This window comes from Pelodiscus sinensis, chromosome 1 (genome assembly GCF_049634645.1).
Source record: "Pelodiscus sinensis isolate JC-2024 chromosome 1, ASM4963464v1, whole genome shotgun sequence".
In the NCBI taxonomy this organism is placed as follows: domain Eukaryota; kingdom Metazoa; phylum Chordata; order Testudines; family Trionychidae; genus Pelodiscus; species Pelodiscus sinensis.
Genome location: NC_134711.1, coordinates 177,088,956 through 177,113,395, shown reverse-complemented (window position 1 = coordinate 177,113,395; position 24,440 = coordinate 177,088,956). Strand labels below are relative to the sequence as shown.

The window sequence follows — 24,440 nt, the reverse complement described above, 5'->3', positions numbered from 1 at the left end:
CAATCATGCCCTCCGTGATCAGCATATGGTTGTCTGTTCTGTGTGCTGTACCTCATCCCTTTAGCATGGAAGCAGGAGCCTCTGTAGGACCAGCTGCTGGAGGAGGGCAGGGAGGTGGGTGCTATTTATCCCTCTGTAATTCAGTAGAATGTACCCAGAAAAAGTATTACAGCCACAGGTTTTATTCCTTTTTTAGCATATCTCATCAGTTGTCACAAGAAATGCCACAGTCAAAGGGTGAATGCTGGGGGATGATATTGCTAGAAATGAGGTACTTAAGGAGCTTGATTGTAGTGCTGATACAGATATACAACATAGCCACACAACTGGCTCTGATGTCTGGAGCCTGGAGATTCAACAGGATTGGTGATGGGGGTCTCAAATCCTTTACATGAGAGTAGAATAATCCCATCCTGAATAACAAGTTGTGGGGTATCTTTTGAATGCTGTACATACAAAAAGGCCCTCCCACAACTTGACCCGGTAACCTGACTCCAAGTCTGCCTTCATCAGCTAAATAAAAGTGGAATGTTTTATTTCCATCAAGACCTTTCCTATTTTAACTTACTTGTTAGGTAAACATATTACATAGAATATTTTACATGGCATGAGAAATGACTGAGGATTTGACAGTCATCTGGGAAGATGTATTAATAAATTCTCTTTTCTGTCCTCACTTCTAACACAGAAAATGCAAAGACTGAATTTCCTACACCTTTGGTGGTTTTACGTAGAAATTAATTTTATTGCATGTTATTTTGCAACAGTTTTATAACTGTATTTAAATTCTGGATAAAATCCTAAGGGGCTGGAAAATGACATTTTCATAAAACCTATATACTTCTGAGATTTTCTATTCCTTTCTTTTCCATCAAATATACACAAATATTTTTGTATTATTTAATAGCATGACAAGTTGAAGGTATTATTGATTTCACAGAGGTTCACATTGGCAAGACAGATATAATTACACAAAAAAATCTGGCTGGAAACTTCTTTCAACTTCAAAAATTACTTAAGTTTTCAAAAATAAATATCCTTGGAGCTATGACTTAAAGTCCTTAGATGCAATTTGTATGGGCCCTATGGAAAACTCTTAAAATAGATAGGAAGTCATGGAGAACACACACATTTACTTATTTTTATGTACTTTGACTTTTTCAACTGTGACAAATAAGTCAAATGTTGTGCTAGGATCATTGCTGCAATCTCCTAACTGGACCCAGTGATGAAAAGATTAAAATATATTTCCGTACAATAGTATTTAAGGGACTAAATTCTTATCTGTGTAAATCCATGCACTGCTGCAGTTTTTAATGGAGCTATGCTGATTTACATTTCCTGAGGCTGTGGCTCATGGTCATTAATTTTTCCATTACTTCAGCTAGTTTTGAGCAGGTTTTTGTAACTAAGATATTAAAAACCTGAAAACTGCAGGTGAAAAGGATTTAAATATATATTACTTTGTAACATGACATCTATATGAGCTACAGTGTGACTTGTAGTATTAAATTGCTAATGCAAATATGTATTTAAAAGCATCAGTTGGACATGGAATGTTCCTATAAACCTATGTTTCTCAAAGTGGTCCATGGATCCACTCTGAGAAACCTGCTAATTGGATGCTCCCATTTGTTTGTTTATTGACTCTGCAGCCACAGAGCCTTGTGGCTTCCATTGGCCACAGTTCACTGTTTTCAGCCAAGGGGAAATGTGGGAAGCAGCGGCCCAGCCCATGCTGTTTCCCATGGCTCCCATTGGCTGCAAATAGTGAACTGGAGCCAGTGGGAGCTGCAAGGCTTTGTAACTGCAGAGCTGCAAATAAACAAATGGGAATGGCAGTTAGCAGATTTCTCAGAGTGGATCCATGGACCACTTTGAGAAACACTTCTATAACTGTATGCTAACATTTATCAATCCAATAAATGTTGGTCACTGGTTGGACTAAAATTTGTTTGAGGAACAAAAAGATGTTCATTTCCCTGTAGCTGATCTGAACCCAGCCATGTAGTAACAAGATTTCTCATCTAATGATGGTTTGGTGGCTTATGTGAAAGGAATAGGTAGGGTAAATGTCATTTTACATGAAAGGGTTTTTTATCATCTCTTGGACAAGTCAGTTTATGTATATGTGAATCAATTTTCAATTACTTCTAAGATTCTGGAATGAGAGGTATGACTGATATAAATACAATATTATATTAAAAGTTGCTTATAGTGTATTTGCATATGGCAGTGGTGGAGAACTTAAGGCACGGGACCAGATGCAGCCACTAGGTTGCCTGATTCCTGCCTTCACAGCTTAGGATCCCCCCTCCAGCATTTTTCAGGCAAAACTTTTTTTTTCTCCCCAGGAAAAACTGCAGATTATTTGAAATGATTTTTTTGTTTTGAAATTTGTAATTCTGTAAATAAAAAAGGAGTCAAAATTTTGTTTCGGGACCCATGATAAAAAACATTTCTACTTTTTTAATTTGGTGCAATTTTTTTAAAGTAATTTTGGTTTGATCCAGAAAGAGCTTTCCACTGATTCAGACATTTTGGTTTGGCCTACAAATTTAAATATATATATATATATTTACACAACTTTATCTAAGCTTTTCTAGAATCTCCTGGTTTACTTTTCACAAAACTTTAGGGATTCCATGTAAGCACACAACAAAGCAGAGTGAAAATGAGCATATTTTGAGCTGATTGCTTTCACAGTTGTTTCCTAGGAGTACATTTATTTTCATGTATATAGTGCAATGATAATAACATGCACTGAAATTTCAGAAGAAGTAAAATGATTATTCAGAGGCAAGTACTGTAAAGGAAATACATAGAATATTGCCCTTATCTGTGTTCCATGTCTGAACATCTGGAACCTTATGCTGACAACAACCTACTTCCAAATAAATAAATAAGTTAAAAAACTGATGAGGAAAATATCATCTTGTCCAGGAACAATGCAGACAGAGTATAAGCATTCTCTTTCTCTATATACCTGCTTTGATAATACTATCATGAAGGTAAATGAAAATTAGTTACTGTCCACTGTAATCACAATGATTATATTTCCCCCAAAAGAGATATGCAAGTTACATGAAAAGAGAGAGAAATATATTTAAGTGGAATGGAGGCAAAGGTTGTTACATTTCATATGGGATAGTGGCATCATTTACCACACAACAGCTTGTTTTTGACAATTTACCCGAGTTTCTGCCAATTTCAGAGACTGTAGAGATGTAGAATCTTCAGAGTCACCACAGAAAACACACTTGCCAATGTTAAAAATATTATGGCACCATTTTTTTCAAGACGGAACCATCAAAATAACATTTGAGCGATAGAGAATGACTTAGGAGAAAATTCTGGAACAAAGGGAAAATGTTAGAAATCCAATATGTATGTAAAGTAGGGCCCAGTAGATTTTCAAATCAGTCTCTGACTGAACTATGCCTTGAGATGTGGATTCATAGTCTTGCTTCTCTTTGTGTTACTTTTATAATGGAGTTTATGGCAAATGAATCAGTTTGGAAGAGGTAAAAGGATGACAGGATAGGAGTAGGAAAGACAAGGAGGCAAGTAGGGCTACATTAGCTTTTTCTCTGGTTCTAAACTCGGACTCAGTAGTAATTTATACTAATTCTCTCTGTGCTGAGGAAGACCCTATTCTGACACCTTTAAATAGATTTGTAACTAATACATTCTATTATCAATGCTTGTTTAGGTAATTATGTCATCTCTACTTTGTTTCATGAGAAAATTTCATGGCTCTACAATGAATAAACTTCCCCTTCCTGACACTAGTTGGTCAAAGGTTGAGTGGAGTCATTCCTGATTAAGTAATTGGACTTTTACTGAGTAAACAGTTCAATGTACTCATTATGGCTACTATTTTACTTTTTTTTTCCAAATTAGTAATAGAGGGTATGACACTATAAATATGACAATCTTTAGATGTTTCAGAACTTCCCATAGAGCCAAACACTAGAAAAAATATTTGTTTTCACTTTCCAGAACTTCTAGGTCTGCAAAAGTCTTTGGGAGTGTCATGAGGATAACGTTCATGACATACCCAATGTATCCTAGATCCAGCTTCTAGAGCAACTGGGCACCAACACAGAATTTCTTCCAGGGGAAACACACAAAATGGATGTGTTTATATTTATTTTTCTATGTAAATCAATATTTTTCTCTTGGTAGTTCTCAAAACTTGGAAAAAATATTCTATTACAATGTTCTATATTATTGCTCACAGTACTCCTAATCTAAAATGGGATGTTTTGGAAAATTTTGGGAAAGTTAGGGTACGTCTAGACTACATGCCTCTGTCGCCAGAGGCATGTAGATTAGGCTACCCGACAGAGTAAAATGAAGCGGCGATTTAAATAATCGCCGCTTCATTTAAATTTACATGGCTGCCGCTTTGAGCCGACAAACAGCTAATCAGCTGTTTGTTGGCTCAGCGCGATAGTCTGGACGCTCCCCTGCCGACATCAAAGGGAGCTGTCGACAACCCAGGTATGCCTCCTGGGATGAGGCATACCTGGGTTGTCGACAGCTCCCTTTGATGTCGGCAGGGGAGCGTCCAGACTATCGCGCTGAGCCAACAAACAGCTGATCAGCTGTTTGTCGGCTCAAAGCGGCAGCCATGTAAATTTAAATGAAGCGGCGATTATTTAAATCGCCGCTTCATTTTACTCTGTCGGGTAGCCTAATCTACATGCCTCTGGCGACAGAGGCATGTAGTCTAGACGTACCCTTAGGCTGTGCACATTTTAGACTTAAAGGGAGTCGGAAGGACACTGTGGGTCTATAACTTCTTTCCCAAACTTAAAGGAAGTGTTGTGGCTTACAAAAGGTATAAACACCATTCCACATAAATTAACAAGGCCAAATCCTTCCTATAAAGAGCTCTAAGACAGAGCATGTATGTGTGCATGCATAATTATATGTTGTATTTGAACTTGTGATCCTAACAAGTACAAAAAACAGAGGCAAAAACAGAGGCAAAAAAAAAGAGTTCTTTTGAAAAAGCCTCTTTCGAAAGAGATCATCTAGATAGCCCCAAGTGTTTCGATAAAGCGAGCCTCTTTTTCGAAAGAGCACCCACACAGTCTGGATGCTCTCTTTTGGAAAAGCCCTGTCAGGAATGCCTTTTTTTGAAAGAGCTCTTTCGAAAAAGGTGTTCTTCCTTGTAAAAGTAGTTTACCACTGTCAAAAAAACGCTGCAGTCTTTCAATTTAATTTCAAAAGAAGGCTACAGCAGTCTAGATGCAGGTGAATTTTTTTTTTTAAAGGCCACTTTTTTTTGAAAAAGCTCGGTAGTCTAGAAATACCCTGTATAGTTGACTGTATAGTTGTAAATGTCTTCCTTCAAAGACTTGCAAAAGCGACGAAGAGTCCTGTGGCACCTTATAGACTAACTGAAGTGTAGGAGCATAAGCTTTCGTGGGCAAAGACCCACTTCATCAGATGCATGTAGTGGAAATTTCCAGAGGCAGGAATAAATATGCAGGCCAGGACACTTCAGTTAGTCTATAAGGTGCCACAGGACTCTTCGTCGCTTTTACAGATTCAGACTAACACGGCTACCCCTCTGATACTTCAAAGACTTTGTTTCACTATCAGATTTAATTCTGTGTAATTATCTATAGGCCTAGTGTATGTCCTCAAAAGACTGAACTATGACCTTGTGGCATAGCAGAAAATTAAGCTAAGCTACAGAAAGGGGAAAGAAAAACATTACTGCTGATGTCAGCATGTTGCCTTGCTCGTACCTGTTGAACACAAGGAATAAGCTAAGAAATAGGTGCTCATCTCCAATATATATTGAGGTGTATACATGAAAGCAGCCAACTTACTCATCAAGATAATTAATCAAAAGCAATTTGATGTAGACTGACGTTTTCAAGGACAGTATTCAAAATGAATATTTTATTACAGAACTGGAGCTTATGATTCAAATTTTGACCCTTACTTTTGATGTATTCAACAATAATAAAAAAATGTCATCTTCACTTTATCATTTCTCCCTGATACCTATACCATGTAGCTTTAGGACAGGTCATATTTCTTACTTTTGTTTGTGTTCTAATACATGGTAGATAATATTTTAAGACATACTTTTTGCCCTTTGTTTTCATTTCTAACACCTACAGTACTTCAATATCTTAATATACTACTACTCTAAGCTCTGTTCACTACTGTATTACTAATTGTGCTGCTTTTTGGCAAATACTGATGGGTTAATTCTGGTAAGATTTTAGTTATTTAACATAGGTTAGTGATCTTTTTCACAATATGCATCTTCTAATTTTGACTAGGTAACAATTGTTAGCAATATTTGAAACCCTTTAATGGAGCTTTTGTGAATATTCATGAAACAACTATGGTTTGTACAAGCGGGAAAACAGATTTCAGCCCAGAGTGAAGACTAAATTAAATTTATTATAGAGGTTAGACCACGCAGTTATGAGACAGAAAAAGATACCATATGGCTCAGATCATCGAGCACAAAGCTCAAACAACATAGTGAGGATACTTGCTAATCAAACAATTGATCACAACAGTCTGTGAACAATCCATAGGCTGATGTACTTCTGAAGGAAAAAAATTAATGAACAATTTCTAATAAGAGCAAGTTAATAAAAATCACAATCTGTTTATAACAAATATCCAAAAGGTTATAAAATCTTGTTTATGTTAATTACCATTAGTTTTAGCTGGAATAGTATTTATCAGGACTGTTACTGCCTAGGTAATGCTCATTTTCCATTGGAAGTCAGTCTAACCAAAAAAACTTCATCTCCAGTAATACATCAATATCCCCCCACCAGTTGTCTCGATGGCTTTACTTTCCTGTATTTTTCCAAGTTACTCTCATTTTAGAATTATATGCCTTATTCTTTCCTTCCATTGTGACTTACTAAACATTGATGACCTTGTCTACCTATACATACAATACCTATTCATTCCTGTTATTTCAGTCATCATTCAGCCTCATCAACTGCTCTAAATGGAGTTAGAAAGAACAGCAGAGGAAAATATCATACAAATAGCTTTAATAATGGGATGCAATGATTCACAATGTCCTGCAGATACTATAAAGATAACAATGTGTTCTCTATGAATATATAAATAGGCATTTAGAAGAGGCTGTAGTCTTAGTACTACTTAGTACTATTCTGCTGTAAAACTTTGACTACTCTCAGGCATGTAAGAAATGGGGAAAGGGAACAAGAGAGTGCAAAAACCAGCTAAGTGTGCTTGTCTTTACTTTACAGTGGCAAGGACCAGGAAGAGAGGAATGGCCTGAATGGTGAACATCAAAGCAATCTATTTTAAGGTGTTAGGTTTTTAAGATAGAAAAAAAAGTTATTTCCATAATCAGAGAAGATTGACTAATCTCAATGGATTTTAGGATTATGAACATCAATACAGAAAAGACACAGGAAAAGAATATGTGTATGTATGTGGGGAGTGTTACTTGCTTTTTATTTTCCTATCTTTTTATGGCTTAGCTAAAAGAAAGTGAGATTTGTTAATACCTTAATTCAGTCCCAGATCCTCAAAACGTACCTAAATCTTAAAGATTTCAACACTATGGCTGGAGTCTGTAAATCAATAGTAATATCCATTATTATTAGGCAGAACTAAGCAGCATAAATAAATAGATACACACAAGGAGTTAGTCAGGAAGAAGATAATTTAATACATAAGTCATGTTTCCACTGAACATCAGCTGCCTAAAGTTTAGTTCACTCAATAAAATAAACTCAGTCATCCATGTGCCTTTTTCTTTTTCTTTTCCATTTTCAATTATCTTTCCCTGGGCTTTGTCTAAGTTAACAAGAAGAACATCTTAAAAATAATCACTTTGTATGGCTTAAAGAAGAATTCAGGCATAAACAAAGAAGAATCATTGGGATAATACCTCTGTTTAAGTTGATGACAGGGATGGTTGTTCGGCATGTGCAGATCTTGCAAGAAATGATAAGCCATAATAGACAGTGTGAAATGACTACGATTTTTTTTTCATTTTTCATACACATTGCTTTTACGTAGGAGTTTTTTGGACACCTATTCATAAAAAGTGAAATCTGGATAAATATAAATGCTGGCATATTTTTGTCCTATCAGAAGTGATAAATCAATCTATGGAAAAATAAACAATGGCAGCAACTTGCCATGAAACTTTTCCAGTTAATTGGATACATTTTTGTAGCACTTGCAGAGTTTCATTTTCTAATGGGGACATAAAATCTCTCTCCATTGACCTGACTACAAAGGAGTTACACCAGTGATAAATTTGGCCTGTGTAGTTCATAATCGTCTTGGTAGTGGACATGCTAAGTTGGCAAGTGCAGAGTACACTATTTTGATATTCCACAAATTCAAGGGAGTGAACAGTGGGCTCTCTGAAGGATTTTTAAACTCTGTAGTTTGAGAAAAAATTAGAACTGCACTGAATCCTTATTGAACCCAAACAGTTGAGGTAAAGCTTTTTTAGATTGCTTGTAGTTGTTTTTCCCCAGTCCCCAATAAACGGGGGGAAACAGACACTCCATAATTCCTAGCAAAGTATTCTTTTCCTGTATTGCATAACTATTTTACTGTATAAGCGGTGAGGAGTCCTGTGGCACCTTATAGACTAACTGAAGTGCTGGAGCATAAGCTTTTGTGGGCAAAGACCCACTTCATCAGATGCATATCACAGGACTCCTTGCCACTTTTGCAGATTCAGACTAACACGGCTACCCCTCTGATATTTTACTGTATGGAACCACTCTTTCTTTATGCTTGTATGTTGAGATGTCACTGGAACTGGAAGGATTTCTCTATTCCTACTTCACCACATAGGCCACTATCCAAATGCTGGGGAAGAAAATGATCACCTGAAGATGGAAGAATGGTCAATGGGTAAAAAAAAAAAAAGTGATTGAGGGAAGATGTTAGGTACCCACCTCGCTATAAAAAGCCAGGTTTGGCTGGAGTCTGGGAGGTGATACAATGTCAGTCTTGGAGACTGCAGTTTAGAATGACTTGAACTTCAAAGTAAACATACAAAGACTGGCTCACTGCCAAATTTTGCTAACACACTTGCAATGTTTTATCATTCAGCTCACCAGAAACTGTGATCTGTGAAAGAAAAAATGAAGGTGTGGTTCTTGAAGATGCATTGCAAAGCTTCATGAAAACTGCAAAAACATACAATTACATCTGGCATTGTTTCTGAAGTTGGAGGTCCCCATCAGGAATTAGAACTCCATTTTAGTAGGTGCTTTACACAGTTGTAAAAAAAAGACATTCCTTTATTCCCCCCAAATTTGTAATCCTAACGTGACAAAAAAACAAAAAACAGGTACTTAAATGAGAACAGCAGGAGTGGACATAGAGAGAGAGAGAGAGAGAGAAAGAGGGATGACAAAGTACTAGTAACACAACTGTTTGCTACAGAAAGTAATATCAGAACACTAGGCCTATGTCTACACTATGCATTTTGACAGGAGAGGCAATGCAAATGAAGCACTGATTAGCATTTTCTCACGCTTCCTTTGCATAATCTCTTCCGATCCATTTTTGACAGGTTTTTGTGCAAAGACATGTAGTGTGGATGTGTCCATTTTGCGCAAAAGCCCCTTTTTGTGCAAGATCCTTATGCTTCTCTGGGATCTAGCTATTACTTAATGCAGGGGAGAGTCAGAAGAATTTTTAATTGTGTAATAAGTCAAAAATAAAATTACATTCGGTTCCTTTTTCAAGTTTAAAAATATTTCAGTGAAAGGTACATGTAAGACATACATTTTTTCAGGTATTAAAAGGGGGTTTAGCTATATAATTTTACGTCAGTATAAATCAGCTGTCTAAAATACTTGCATAACACATTGAAAACTCACCTCGTAGGTCTCACAATAAATTAGGTGCAAGCATTTTCAGCACCACACTAGAGCGAAACATAGACTCTCTTGCCCCTTCCTCAGCTTCTTTATTGTAGCATGGCTATTCTCTGAATCCCATTTGTGGCCCTTCTTATCTATGCCATCAGCAATCTGCTCATATTGCTGGATCGAAGCTGCAAATACAGTCTCCTTTCCTCACAGATCCAAATGATCCAGCAACTCAGGTTCCCATTTGGAGTACACTGATTTGCTGTGGAGAGTCAGATGGGAAAAGACGATGTTTGCTCAGCATGGATGCTTCACAAGCAGTGGAATTTCAAAAATTCCTGGGGCTTTCATAGGGGAAGCACACATGCCTGTGTATCTGGCTGCAGAGTAGCAGAATAAAAATAGCTTACCAGCACAGAACTAATGGGCATTGTGGGACACCTCCTGGAGCCACTTTGGGCAAAATATGTAAATGTAGTGTCTACACAGACGTTACACTGCTCTAAATTTTGTCACAAAAACTTTATGCAGCTCGTCAAGGTGGTTTTCTGTCAGCATAGCAGGAGAATTAAATTAATGGGAGGAATGTTGTATGTATGTCTCCACTGTTTTGTTGAAAAAAATTTGTACTGAAGAATAGCAGTGGGCAGCTAAAAAGGCTATATGCGATCCACCAAGAGAAGTTGGCCAATAAAAATAAATTACCTCCTACTTTGTCTCTGCTTTTACAGTAGTTCTTTTAGCCTATCTGATTCTTAGTCTTTAAACTAAAATGGTCATCAAAGAAGGTATTGACTTTTTCCTCTTAACAGTACCTGGAGACGAATTTATTCATCTGTCTCAGTTTGGTAAGGAAGGTTACTTTTTTGTAAATGGTATTTTGGCTGTCTAAAGCTGTAGAGATGCCTAGGATCCCCTAGATGCCCATCTGCACCTTTAGGTGGGTTTATTACAGTTTAAAAATCTAGCCTGAAGTTTCTTAAGCATTTCCAGATTACTACTTAGTTTCTCAATACTGTATGGCTGTGTCTACACTGGGCCACTTATTCTGGAAAAGCAGCCACTTTTCCGGAATAAGCTGTGAGCTGTCTACACTGGCCGCTTGCTTTTCCAGAAAAGCAATGATGATCTAATGTAAAATCGTCATTGTTTTTCCGGAAAAACTATGCTGCTCCCGTTCGGGCAAAAGTCCTTTTCCGGAAAAACTGTTCCGGAAAAGGGCCAGTGTAGACAGCACAGTAGTCTTTTCCGCAAAAAAGCCCCAATCGTGAAAATGACGATCAGGGCTTTTTGCGGAAAAGCGTGTCTACATTGGCACGGACGTTTTTCTGGAAAAAGTGCTTTTCCAGAAAAGCATCCTGCCTATGTAGTCCCACTTTTCTGGAAATACTTATAACGGAAAAACTGTTCCGTTTTAAGCATTTCCAGAAAAGGGTGCCAGTGTAGATGTAGCATATATGTTTATATTCAAGTGCTTTAAAACATGAGCCCATAGCAGTACGTAAGAAACTTCAATAGTTTCATATCAGAAAGCTATTATGTCAACTTTCCTTCAGCTAAGAAAACTTTAAAAATGAACACGGCAAAAAAAGACCTCATGGTTAAAATCTTATGTAAAATATTTTCACCTTCAAATGGAAACATGAGGTTACAAGGAACTAAAGTATTTCCCAACTGTAGAACTTTTCCTTAACTGGAAAAAAAGAAGAAGAATGTAAAGTATTTATAAATCAGTTTTAAGAAGAATATTTTTAGAAATCCCCAAGAGAAAGAGAAGAAAAGGTATACTAAAGGAGCTCTTAACTTGGCTTTTGTGGCTGTGAAATACCATCTGCTACAAATCACCTCGTCTTCAAATACCCTTGAAAAAGACTAGATTCATATCCATTAACAAGGAGGAAATGACCTTGCTCTTTGGGAAGACAGTTCTGTAGGCTGCTTGCCTTTTGACTACCTTTTTCCCAAAATCACAATCTGTAGTAGTTTCACCCTCCATTCAGAATGAAAGCCTCTTACCACTACCATGCATGGCAAAGAATCACAATAATACTTGGATCTTTCTAACAGAACATGGATATTTAAAGTAAAATAGATGTTAGCAAGCTGTATGCTGGAGTCAGTACAATCAGACTTGCAAGTTCATTGGTTTGAGTATATGGCCAAGGAGGTATTGTCTTTGACACTTTTTTTGCCTGACACTGAAGAAAAGCAGAGCTTTATTTAGTTAATCTGATGATTTTGTTTTGTAAAGTAACCAGGCAAAACTGGCGTGTAATCCACATTTTCTTCCAAGCATCTTGGCTGTGTCTAGACTGGCAAGTTTTTCCGGAAAATCAGCCGCTTTTCTGGAAAAACTTGCCAGCTGTCTACACTGGCCGCTTGAATTTCCGGAAAAGCACCGACGATCTCATGTAAGATCGTCAGTGCTCTTCCGGAAATACTATGCTGCTCCTGTTCGAGCAAAAGTCTTTTTCCAAAAGACTTTTGCACAAAAGGGCTAGTGTAGACAGCACAATACTGTTTTCCGCAAAAAAGCCCCAATCGCTAAAATGGCGATCGGGGCTTTTTTGCGAAAAAGCACATCTAGATTGGCCATGGATGCTTTTCCGCAAAAAGTGCTTTTCTGGAAAAGCATCCTGCCAATCTAGACACGCTTTTCCGAAAATGCTTTTAACGGAAAACTTTTCCGTTAAAAGCATTTCCGGAAAATCATGCCAGTCTAGACGTAGCCCTTATGTCTGACATAATTGTAACTATGTTCTCAAACTCAGTAATGATAAAGACACTTGTATAATCTACAACTATTGTAAAATTTGTATTTATTATTAATATATCTTCTGCCCAACAATAGCAAAGTGAGGACTCCACACCCATCTTGGAAACACAACTGTTTTAGTGAAAGTGTCTGTCTCTCTCTCTCTCCTTTCTATCCCCCAAAACCCTTGTCACATTATATAACAGCTCAGAATAAGAAGAAGAAATGCTGACTCTAAAATTTAGGGGAGAATTAGGTAATTACCAGAAGCAGAGGTTTGTCAGATGAGCAGGATTTCGATGACTCAACATCAAACATTTCGACCATAAGTAGTCTCTTGAATTTATTTGGATTTTATTTCTTCCCTAACTTATCCCCTTTTCTATTATTTTTCCATAAGTATTCATACATGTTTCGCCAGTATAACGGCTTGTGGAAATCAAATGATAAGCTTGCACACAAGTGAAAGTCTTCTGGTTTATATCAGATGGGATTCTGTGTGACCAATCAGAGTGAGCTCCTAAGACTGGTCCCAGAAGCAATTAGAAAAGCTGTTCAAGGATCTTTATTCAGCCTTCTCTAATTCCACACACATTTTATACCAGTGGTTAGCAATCTACGGCCCATGGTCCACATGTGACCCATTGGGATTCTATGCGTGGTCTACAGATCCTTGGTTACCATTGCCCAAGGACGGGGTTACCAAATGCCGCTTGGGTCCATCCACCTATTTTTTCCTACTGGTATTATTAAAGTGACACACATGTAAAACAAGGATATGTGAAATGAAGTGCATGCTCATTGCTCATAACATTGACTATGAAAACCAGACACTCCAAAGTTCTTTTATTGTCACGCCCTACAAATTCTAGTTAAGTGCAGTTAGCAAAATTACCCTGTCCTGAGATACCATTTTGGTTCCATCAATCTTGCAGTCCACTGAGATGAAGAAGGGCTACTCATGCAGCTCATTCACTAGCCTTGGTTACCCATCACTGTTTTGTACTTTTTGTCAGTAATTGAAGAAGTGAATGTACAGGCAGTCCCCGGGTTACGTACAAGATAGGGACTGTAGGTTTGTTCTTAAGTTGAATTTGTATGTAAGTCGGAACTGGTACATACTGTAGGGGAAACTCTAGCCAAACATTTCTCCAGAGCTCAGTTTTATTCTCCCACACCTCACTTCCCTCAGTCCTTTATTCTCAAGATGAGGTGTCTGCTGAGAAAAGCCGCTCCGTGTCTCTCTGGTCTGCTGGGGGGGAGAGGGGGTGCTAGCTTCGTGTCTCCCTGGTCTGCAGGGGGGGGAAGCAGCTAGTGCGGGGTTGCCTCACCCCGTTTGTAAGTAGGGATCCGATGTAAGTCGGATCCATGTAACCCGGGGACTGCCTGTAGTTCAAATCATTATGCACAATGTACTTGGCATTTTCTATAGGATACAACACTGCACAATGATGTAGGAGGACAGAAGTCACACATCTGATAGCTAGAATCAGGGTAACATAACAAATTAGACACCAACTTCATGTATGAAGCTCCAAATTAGAGAGCTGAGAATAAGATTTTTCAGTTCATTAGCAAGTTAAAAATAAATTCTGATCAAATGAAAAATTTAATAAGGGGGAATTTTGGTAAATTAAAAAAGTACTTGTGGTTTAAAAACAACTCAGTTTAGTCCGATTTTGAACATTTATAAATATTTAATTTTTTTTAAAAAAGGAAATTTTAAAACTAATAATTGCTTCAAAATGAAATCAAAATTTTAATTTGAAGAAATGTCAGATTGCAACACTTTAAGTGAAAAAATTCAGCAAATCCAACATGAAGTTGATAGAAATACAGGACTAGAAAGGATGTCAAGAAGTCGTTTAAGATAGTCCTCTTCACTCAGGTTAGACAATATAATAACTGTTGTTTTAATAAGTAAACAATTAAAAGGTGTTTGACTAGCTATTTCTTAAATTTTTCCAAACATAGAAATTCTACAAATTCCCTAGACATTTTGTTACAGTGCTTAACCTCCATTACAGAAAGTTTTTTCTTTCCTAATTTCCAATCTAAACCCTTCTTGCTTCAATTTAAGCCCATTCCTTCATGTCCTATCCTCTTACATATTAAGGATTTTTTCCCCTTCATCTTCTAACAACAGTTTATGTACTTGAAAATTCGTGTCATGTTCCCCTTCAGTTTTTTGTTCTCTAGGCCAAACAAACCCATATTTTTCAGTCTTTCCTCAGGGATAGATTTCTAGACTTTTAGTCATTTTTATTGCTTTTTTCAGACCTTTCTCCAGTTTGTCCATATCTTTCCTAAAATGTGGCACCCAGAATTGAACATAAAATTCTAGCTGAGACTTTACCAGCACAGAGTAGAACAGAATTATGTCTACTTTCTTGCTTACTACACTCCTACCAATACATTCCAGAAATGTGTTTGCCTTTTTTTTTGCAACAGTGTAATACTCATAATACTCTTGACTCATATTTATTTTGTAAGCCAATATAACCCCCAAATCTCATTGTACAGTAATCCTTTCCCTGTGTGTGGTCATTTCCTATTGTGTATGTGTCCAATGATTTGTTCCTTCCCAAGTCAAGTACTTTGTATTTGTTCTGATCGAATTTCATCCTGTATACATCATACCATTTGCCAAGATCATTCTGAATTTTAATCTTATCCTCTGGAGCACATATACGTGTACTATATGCTATTATCTGAATCATGTAACATTTCAGTGTCACCAAATCTCTGCATTTTTCCATTTTTGCCATGCATTTATTTGCATTTGGGCAAATAAAACTTAGCCAGTAGTATTCAGAATTATTTTGTGTGAATATAAAGAGAGAAAATTAAATTTAAGTTTCTGTTGTTCCATAAATGTAGAAGAAAAATGCAATCATGAAGTTTGTGTGACCAGAAAGGAAAAGGTTTGACATCTCAGCTTTATCAAGGAGTCAGAGGTCAGAACTAATGCCATTTGACTGTTGTAACCAATCACAATTACCCCATACAGCCTGACTGTTAAATACCAAGTAATAAATACACAGTGAAATGTTCACAATAATCCACAAATGGCCAAAAGTTAATCAAATGTCATTAGGGAATACATTCTGGGAAGTTATAATCCTCTTAAAGACAATCCTGAAGTGAAAAATGAGTAAATTATTCACTGACTTATTTATGTAGTTTCTAATAACATAAATGAATCCTGTGCTTTCCCATCAATGATCTAACAAAACAAAACAAAAAAAAGGATAAACAAGTGGGATGGAAAGGATTGTACCAGATACAAAATTACTCAAGATATACAAATCCAAATCAGATTGCAAAGAGTTGTAAAGAGATCTTTCAAAAGTGCTGATTTGGCAGAAAAATGACAAATGAAAATTTAGTATTGATAATGCTTTACTGGAAAACAATGCCAATTACAGATATGTAGTGGGGGGGGGGGGGGCTAAATTAGCTGTTGCCATTTAGTAAAAAAGATATTAGAATAATTGTGGAAAGTTCTCTGAAAACGTCTGTTCAATGTATAGTGTCAGTTAAAGCTAGCAATGTGAGGAACCATTGGACAGGGACAGCTAATGTCACTATATAAATCTACGGAATGCCAGTACCTGGAATTCTGCATGTGTAACCTACATACATACTGAGTGTGGTGTGCTGTCCCATCCAGTGGCACTGAAACCACTTAAAAAAGAATAATCTGTCAACTCTACAGCCTTACCTGAGAGACAGCTGGCTTTTAGCTCACGAAGTAGAGGCTCATCCACTAAGTTTCACAGATCCCAAGTTTGATTTTGCTTGTGGGTTCTACGCATTCAGTTCTGTTCACTCCATCTCAAAAAAGATATTTTAGAAATGGAAAAAAATAGAGAGGGGAAATAAAAAATGATTCAGAATGCCATAACTATAACTGGTTTCAAAAAATAATTAGATACATTAATGGAAGGTAGGTCCATTACTGGGGTTTAGACAAGATGTTCTGGAATGCAACCCTCTACTCTGGGTGTTCCGAACTCTGACTGCCAGAAGCAGGGAATGGACTACAGGAATGTATCATGTGATAATTACACTATTCTGTTTATTCCCTTTGAAGCACTTAGTATTCTCTATTGTTGGGAGACAGGATACTGGGGTAGATGGACCATTGGTCTAACCCATTATGACTGTTATTATTTGATATTTTGTTTGTTATGTATTTTAGCTGCATCTGACAAATAGAAAACAGGGTGTTAAAGTAAAAGGGAGGGGGAGGAGAGGGAAGAAATCCAAGATTAATCCATAAAATGAAAGTTTGCTGGATATGTGTAGTATCAGACTTATTTGTATAAGATCTATCATGATTTACAATACAAAAGTTACATTAAAACAAATGCATTCACAAAAAGCATACAATATTTTAGACAAAAACCTTTTGAAGCCAACTCAAGTAGAAATTTAGAGGGAGGTGTAATATTTGTGTAGATTTTTTTTTTAAAAAAAATATGTAATACCTGTTTAGGATTAAAATGCTGTCTATTTGATATAGTTCCCTTCTATGTCCAGCTAACAGGAAAAGCTGGATCAACCAGCTGTAACGCCAATCCATTGCCAAGGTCACTGATTTCAACTAATTTGAAGAAGCATAGTAATTATTTTCAAATGAGAGATTTTGTTGAGTACATAGAGGATAAACTCACCATGATTCAATGGAGCAGTGCTGTTTTCATTCACACTTCATCAGCTCAGGAATGAGGAACTCAGCAGATAGATGGCATAAAATATTTCTAAAAAATCTATGATTGTACCAGAACCGCAAAGTGACACTACAGGGAAGGTTCAGTTTTATTCATTTGATTTGTATTTTTTATATTGTATATTATAGTTCTTTTTTAATGTATACAGATAGTCAGAATGAAAGAAATTATGTTTGATACAGTGATTATTTATAACGTGATTAATTTTAACTAATTCTCAAGATAATTAGTTTCCTTTTCTTTCTTTTAATCATTTCTTTCATGGGAATGCCTATTAAAGTCTCCCTATGAAAACAGGGATTCAACTACACTGTTTCTCTTTATCAGCTCTGTGTCACTTGTTAGCATTTTTATCCTTTTTAATGTTCATAATCATTGCCTCTTTTACTTATCTAGAAGACATTAAGATAACAGTAAATAGCCTAAGAACTTTAATTTTCACTTTATTTTGACTTTATTAATTTTTCTGTTGACAATCCTGAGGAAAAAAGATCCTTTGCTGGGTAATTAATTCAGACCCTGAATGTCAGAGCCAGATTTATTTTGGCAATTAGTAGGTCCAGTGACCTTCTAGAAATGTGCAATTTTTCTCAAGCAATTATTAAGGTGTTTGTTCTTCCATATCAGAATATACTTATCTCTGATTAATGCTAATGGAACTTATATGCCCCCTACACTAGGAAATAGACATTTAGTAGGCACCTTTACCTAGATACTTTGGATTTGTTTGTAAATATCACCTTCCACGGGAGAATGATTAAGTGATACAAAATAAATAGCATATTTCTTTAAATATTTGATTCCTTGGGCCAGATCCTCAGCTAGTGTAAAATCAATACAGTACTACTGACTAAAATGGAACTACACTAATGTACGCTAGCTGAAGTTTTCCTCCCTTGTTCTCAACAATCTAATAAGATATCTACATTGGAATACAATTAAAAGTTTGCCATAATAAAAGATGAAAAAAGAACTGCTAGTATGACAATGAAACTTTTTTTTTTCACTCCCGTCACGCAGGTAAAAGGCAGTATAGATGGGTTCATTGACAGCAATATTTACTGTTGCTGTTTCTCATATGTATTTGAACTGTTATTTTATCTTCCATTTTATTCAGAAATTTCTTTTCTTTGGGCCTCAAGAGAAGCAGCTTGGTTAAAAGGACTACTAACTCTGCATGTATGTTTTGTTTTGTTTTTTTTACAGACATATTGGTTTCCACATGGGATTTTGCAAATACTATTTAAAATACTGTGCGGTTAGGATGGGGAAAGAGAAAATATGGGCCTGGTTAGGTAGTGTTAATTAGTGTTGTTTTAGTTTTTTTTGTGATATTACTTACCTGAAAATCTAGTAGTTGTTGAATAGAAAACTCGAGCACAGATTCTCAAGGCTGGGATTAAACACTGTTGGACATGGGATATGAAATAGGCTTTTGAAGCACACAGGTGTTGGTAATTGATGTCATGCTCTGTTTCTCACTAGATTCATGTTAATCATTCAAAATTTCTTCAATTTGTCATTCTATTTTTCCTTGCCAGAAATAGCCAATACATATTTTCCTCATGTAGTTACTTGCTTCATTTCTTCAGCCCAGCCTCAGTTATAATAGTAACAGATGCTGCTGTGGCAGGAAAAAAAACAGCACTAGTTTGTGTGGCAGCTGGATCTGGTTGGCTTATTTTCTGGCCATGTGTGCGCTGTGTTTGTGTAGAATGGTAGTTAATATGCTGCAAAATCCTAATGTAGACAAGCCAAGTTATAATTTTAACTCTCTTAGCTGTTTCAGATGATTCCTGGAGGGAAAAAAGACTATACAGTTTAGGGTCACCATAAAGCAGGGGCTGTGTCTCTTGGAGTTGTGTAGAGATTCCTCCAGAAGCTCAGATTGGCTTGGAGTGAGGATGGTGCTATATTCTTGGTTCTAGCTTGTCTCTCATGGTGGGATGGGACAGCCAAAAAGGATGGGGTTGCTCATTGCTCCCTATTAAGGAGTGTTGGGCAGTGATGTGTAATTGGTGATCTGACTCCCACTGTAAGGGAAGGAAGTCATTCCACAAGAGACAGTATAGTGTCTGTTTCTGGGCCAATCAGTGTGTAGACAGAGGCAGCTGGAAGGAATTGATTGCAGTTATGTGCAGTTTTGCTTTTGCTGTGGGAGAAAAATTACAGCACAGTCTGAAACAGGATGACTGAGATTCTGCTCTAAGGAGAAGTAGGAAACAGCTCAGATTCCAAGACCAACCCAGAAATATAGGAAGCGGACTTATCAGCCCACTCAGCTGAGGACTCAAAGGCTCATCATGGAAAGATCACATCATACTCTACCATCCGATGGCATAGCAAGGGGGTTGCAAGGTAACTGTATGGGTGTGAGGCACTGAGGTGGAGCTATGTGAGTAAATGATTTTGGTTTGCTGGCTGAACCCCAAAATATCTTCCCCTTTCACCCCATAAAAACAACAAACATCTAGTTGACCTGAAATGAAAAAAAGGATAGAATTTAGTTTTGGTTTTTGAAAGCCCTTAGTTTGAGGTTGAATTGATTGCTTTTTCTCCTGAGCTTTTACAATTAAAACAATAATTTTGAACAAAGAGATTGAAATTTACAAATCAAAATATTATTTTTAATTAACTTATTTTGTGAGCTGAAGAATTGGTTTATTTGTCATGGATTCATGTAATAGTGCAGTATACTTCAATCTGTACTTTTTTGGTGAAAAAATTCAGCTGAAATTTTCACCCAGCAATACACTAGTGCTGGGGTTGTTAGGATTTCTAATCAAGTCACAGAGAATTAATCTGTTTATATTGAGATGTTTGTATTATCGCTGGGTGAAGTATATAAGTAACTCCCCTTAGGTGTTTCCTCCTCAAATCTCCCCTGATACTGACTGAAGATTTGCTCCTACTTTGATAAAGTTATTGCTTCATCATTGAGAGCTGTGTCCATTCCTGGGGCTAACTGATGCCCCTTCAAGGTGGGTTAGTGCAGTGATTCTCAACCACAGTATATGTACCTCTAAGAGTACTCAGAGGTCTTACAGGGCATACTATGTCTAGATGGTGTCTATAAATTTGGGAGCTGCAGCCCTCAGAAGGCTATGGGGTGAGTTGAGGGGTTGCAAGTGCAGGATCAACATTAGGGCTACGTCTACATTGCCCTCCCTTGCACAAGAACATATGCAAATGAGGCATGGTGATATTCATCATGAATATCACCATGCCTCATTTGCATACTTATTGAGCCACCATTTTTACACTAGGGGCTTTTGCTCAAGAAGGAGCAGTCTACACTGCTCCTTCTTGCGCAAAACCCTCCCTCTTTCTCAAGAGCTGTTCTGCCACTTATTTTCAGCAGTGTAGACTGCTCCTTCTTGAGCAAAATGGTGGCTCATTAAGTATTCAAATGAGGCACAGTGATATTCACCATATCTCACTTGCATATGCTCTTGCGCAAGAGAGCGCAGTGTAGACATAGCCTAGGAGGTTATAAGGAGGGCAATTACCCAGGGTAGCACGCTACAGGGGGCCTTGTGAAGCTGACTTATAAGCTTCAACCCTGTTGTGGGCATCAGACAAGACTCAGAAGTGAAAAACAGGCCCAAGCATCACACTGAAATGTAAGTATGATAGTCATGTTCCAATCAATGTATTTTATAATTATATGGTGAAAATGAGAAAATAAGTAATGCTTTAATAATCATGTGCTGTGACACTTTTGTATTTTTATGTATGATATTTGTAAGCAAGTAGTTTTTAACCAAGGAGAAATAGGTGTATGGAAGATAAATGAGACTCTTCAAGGGGATACATTGGTCTAGAAAGGTTGAGCACAACTGGTTACTGGTTAGATACAGGCCAGGAGGGTTGTCCGAGGCAAATAGTCTAAGGTCTAGGAACCACTCTAGCAGCCCCAGGGACTCTAACTTGACAATATTCACCCTAGTATACACAAACCTGCCTCCATTCTGTTTAATGGAGTCTGTGCTGACTTTTCAGAAGGCAATGTGCTTGTGCTTGTGAACTAAAACTCCCCCTCAAATCTATGGGCCAGATTGCAGCTCTCCAAACTTGGGGCTCGAGGATTCATTGAATGCAGTATACTCTGGCTGTGTCTCTCATGTTTCCTGACAAAACTGTTTCTGTTATCTCCGGAGCTTGGGATTTCCCTGCACCCAGTGAATATGTAGTTTTGCAGGTCTGCTTGCTTTTCATCCCCTGGTTACTACTGTGCAAAAGATTGGATTGCAGTATGGAACTTGTCTTACTGGTTTTTTTTATATGAACATATTTCCCAGACTCATTTAATCTGGGAAAACTCCCTTCTAGCACCAATGCCTAGGAGCAACAAAAAAATTGATTAATTTTTTTCCATCATTTAAATATTCACAGTCATGAAAGCAGAATTTGGTCAAGAGTTCAAGTTTCTGCTGTTACATTCCCAAAGGAAGCAATGGCACCTAGTTTGAAAAGAATAGTACTTAGGAAGGCAGGATGGTTTTATAAGCTACTGCAGGTCCTTCTAGAAGTCTTATAACATTCTTTCTCATTTTGTGCAATTTTATAGTGTTCATAAATGTAATATGTTAAACTCTTCCCTAATATCATTAAAGAAAAATTGGGAGAGATCACCTTGATACAGAAAGAAAAGGTTAAGTGAACCAGATCATAAGAATTATTTTGATGAACAAATCTATTATCCAGAGACAGTGAGAGGAAGATACTGGTGTTTTTGTATGGAGTTTTCCCTTTAAATAGGAGATATTGCAATTCAGAGTTGTCATAAAATTTTTCATTAAGCTGTTGCGACTGTGAGGAGAGAATTATTGCTTAACTTCTACCATTACTCAGGATTCCAAAAAGTAGCTTTTTGGATCATTTTAATAAATACCACAATACTGATGTCTTTCATTTATATCACATTCACTCAGACTCCTAGGCTACATCTAGACTGGCATGATTTTCCGCAAATACTTTTAACGGAAAAGTTTTTCCGTTAAAAGCATTTGTGGAAAAGAGTGTCTAGATTGGCACAGACGCTTTTTCACAAAAGCACTTTTTGCGGAAAAGCGTCCGTGCCAATCTAGACGCGCTTTTGCGCAAGAAAGCCCCGATCGCCATTTTTGCCATCGGGGCTTTTTTGCACAAAACAGTTTTTAGCTGTCTACACTGGCCCTCTTGCACAAAAACATTTCCAGAAAAGGGCTTTTGCCCGAACGGGAACGTCAAAGCATTTGCGCAAGAAGCACTGATTTCGGACAGTAGAACGTCAGTGCTTTTGCACAAAATCAAGCGGCCAGTGTAGACAGCTGGTAAGTTGTTGCGCAAAAGCAGGCGCTTTTGCGGAAAAAACTTGCCAGTCTAGATGCAGCCCTAAGGAAAAAACTTCAACTGTTTTCAAATTATAAGCTTTATTACTTTTTGGTCTAAGTCTCCATTCAGCTACATGTACTTTTGGAGCAAGGGATGCAAATCCCAGGCTGGGTAGACATACTCAAGCTAGCTCTCATCAAGTTAAACTCTAAAACCAGTAGGCTACGTCTACACTGGCCCCTTTTCCGAAAGGGGCATGTTAATTTCACAGGTCGTAATAGGAAAATCCGCGGGGGATTTAAATATCCCCCGCGGCATTTAAATAAAAATGTCTGCCGCTTTTTTCCGGCTTTTAGAAAAGCCGGAAAAGAGCATCTACACTGGCCCCGATTCTCCGGAAAAAAGCCCTTTTCTGGAGGATCTCTTATTCCTACTTCAAAGTAGGAACTTCAAAGTAGGAATAAGAGATCCTCCAGAAAAGGGCTTTTTTCCGGAGGATCGGGGCCAGTGTAGATGCTCTTTTCCGGCTTTTCTAAAAGCTGGAAAAAAGCGGCGGACATTTTTATTTAAATGCCGCGGGGGATATTTAAATCCCCCGCGGATTTCCCTATTACGACCTGTGAAATTAACATGCCCCTTTCGGAAAAGGGGCCAGTGTAGACGAGCCCGGTAGTGTATATGGCAGTAGTGGCAGCATGGGCTAGACCAGGGATTGGCAAATACCGATCCACAGGTCAGATCATTTCCCCAGGGTTAGCTCCTGGGGAATCAGTAGCCCTGCAGGACCACTGCTGCTATAGTTACCTGTGCCTCTGCATATACTGGCAATTTTAGCTCCCATTGGCCACACATCACCATTCCCAACCAATAAGAGCTGCAGGAAGTGGTGTTCTTCTCCTCTGCCAATTAATTGCCCACATCTGGGTTAGACCACCATATGAAAATAAAAATACCTAGACTTTGTGGATCTAGCTAGCCCATGTGTATGTCTCTTCTTGAAAGTCTTCCAAGAAAGCAACTGATTCCATGAAAGCAATTGATACCTGTACCTTTCTAATTGTTCCTGTTATTTTTAATTTAGAAAGTCATTTTTAACTGGAGTCTTCTGCTTTGTCCAGAGTGCTGAATCATTTATTGTACCAGAGGACTTACACTTATTACTGAATATATAAAGTGTCCGAGAAAAACAGTCTCATGTGGTTTATGAGTCACTTAAGTCCCAAATCGGCAATTGAGCCAGAAAACATTTAAAAGTACTTTAAATCCAGATTGCAACTGAAGCACAACGTAATTGTTCTATTATTGTCAGTTCCTTACATAGCAAGAGAGTATGTATGTGTGTGTGCATATAAAAGCACTCATGTGGACAATGAGAACAAGTTACAGGAGATAGGATTAAATAAGGGGAGATCAACATTCATGGTTCAAGACATATCACCTCTAGTTGATGAGACATTTCAGAAAGAAATCTCCCTTGTGGACAAAGATCCTTAGAGTTTCCTTTCAAGCATCTGGAACTGGCTACTATATGGTACATTGACCTGACCTGGTACATAAGTTCCATTCTCTCAGAAGAGAATCTAGCAGCCCTCCATACAATATCACTGAATCAATGGGTACTATTCCTAGGCATTGAAATAGCTGTGGGAGATGACAGAGTATAGTACCATAAAAGCAATATCAAAGCATCAGTCAAAGCTCATTAGCTAATATTACCGTGTAATTTATAGAAACATTTTTGGGGGATAGGGGAGTTAA

General features: G+C 37.5%; 2 long non-coding RNA genes across 3 annotated transcripts in view; one reads left to right on the top strand and one right to left on the bottom strand.

Moving 5' to 3' along the window:
* Positions 1 to 10,054, bottom strand: part of LOC106732409 (uncharacterized) — a 33,585-nt gene extending 23,531 nt beyond the window's left edge. The window contains exons 1-2 of the long non-coding RNA XR_001368672.3: positions 9,885 to 10,054; positions 8,952 to 9,126 (exon numbers count right to left, since the gene is read on the bottom strand). This is a non-coding gene — a long non-coding RNA (uncharacterized LOC106732409). The remainder of the gene's footprint in view (positions 1 to 8,951; positions 9,127 to 9,884) is intronic.
* A 10,737-nt stretch (positions 10,055 to 20,791) lies between these two features.
* The window catches only part of LOC142826938 (uncharacterized), a 39,139-nt gene continuing 35,490 nt past the window's right edge, over positions 20,792 to 24,440 (top strand). For both annotated transcript variants that reach the window (XR_012901224.1, XR_012901222.1), the window contains exon 1: positions 20,792 to 20,989. This is a non-coding gene — a long non-coding RNA (uncharacterized LOC142826938). The remainder of the gene's footprint in view (positions 20,990 to 24,440) is intronic.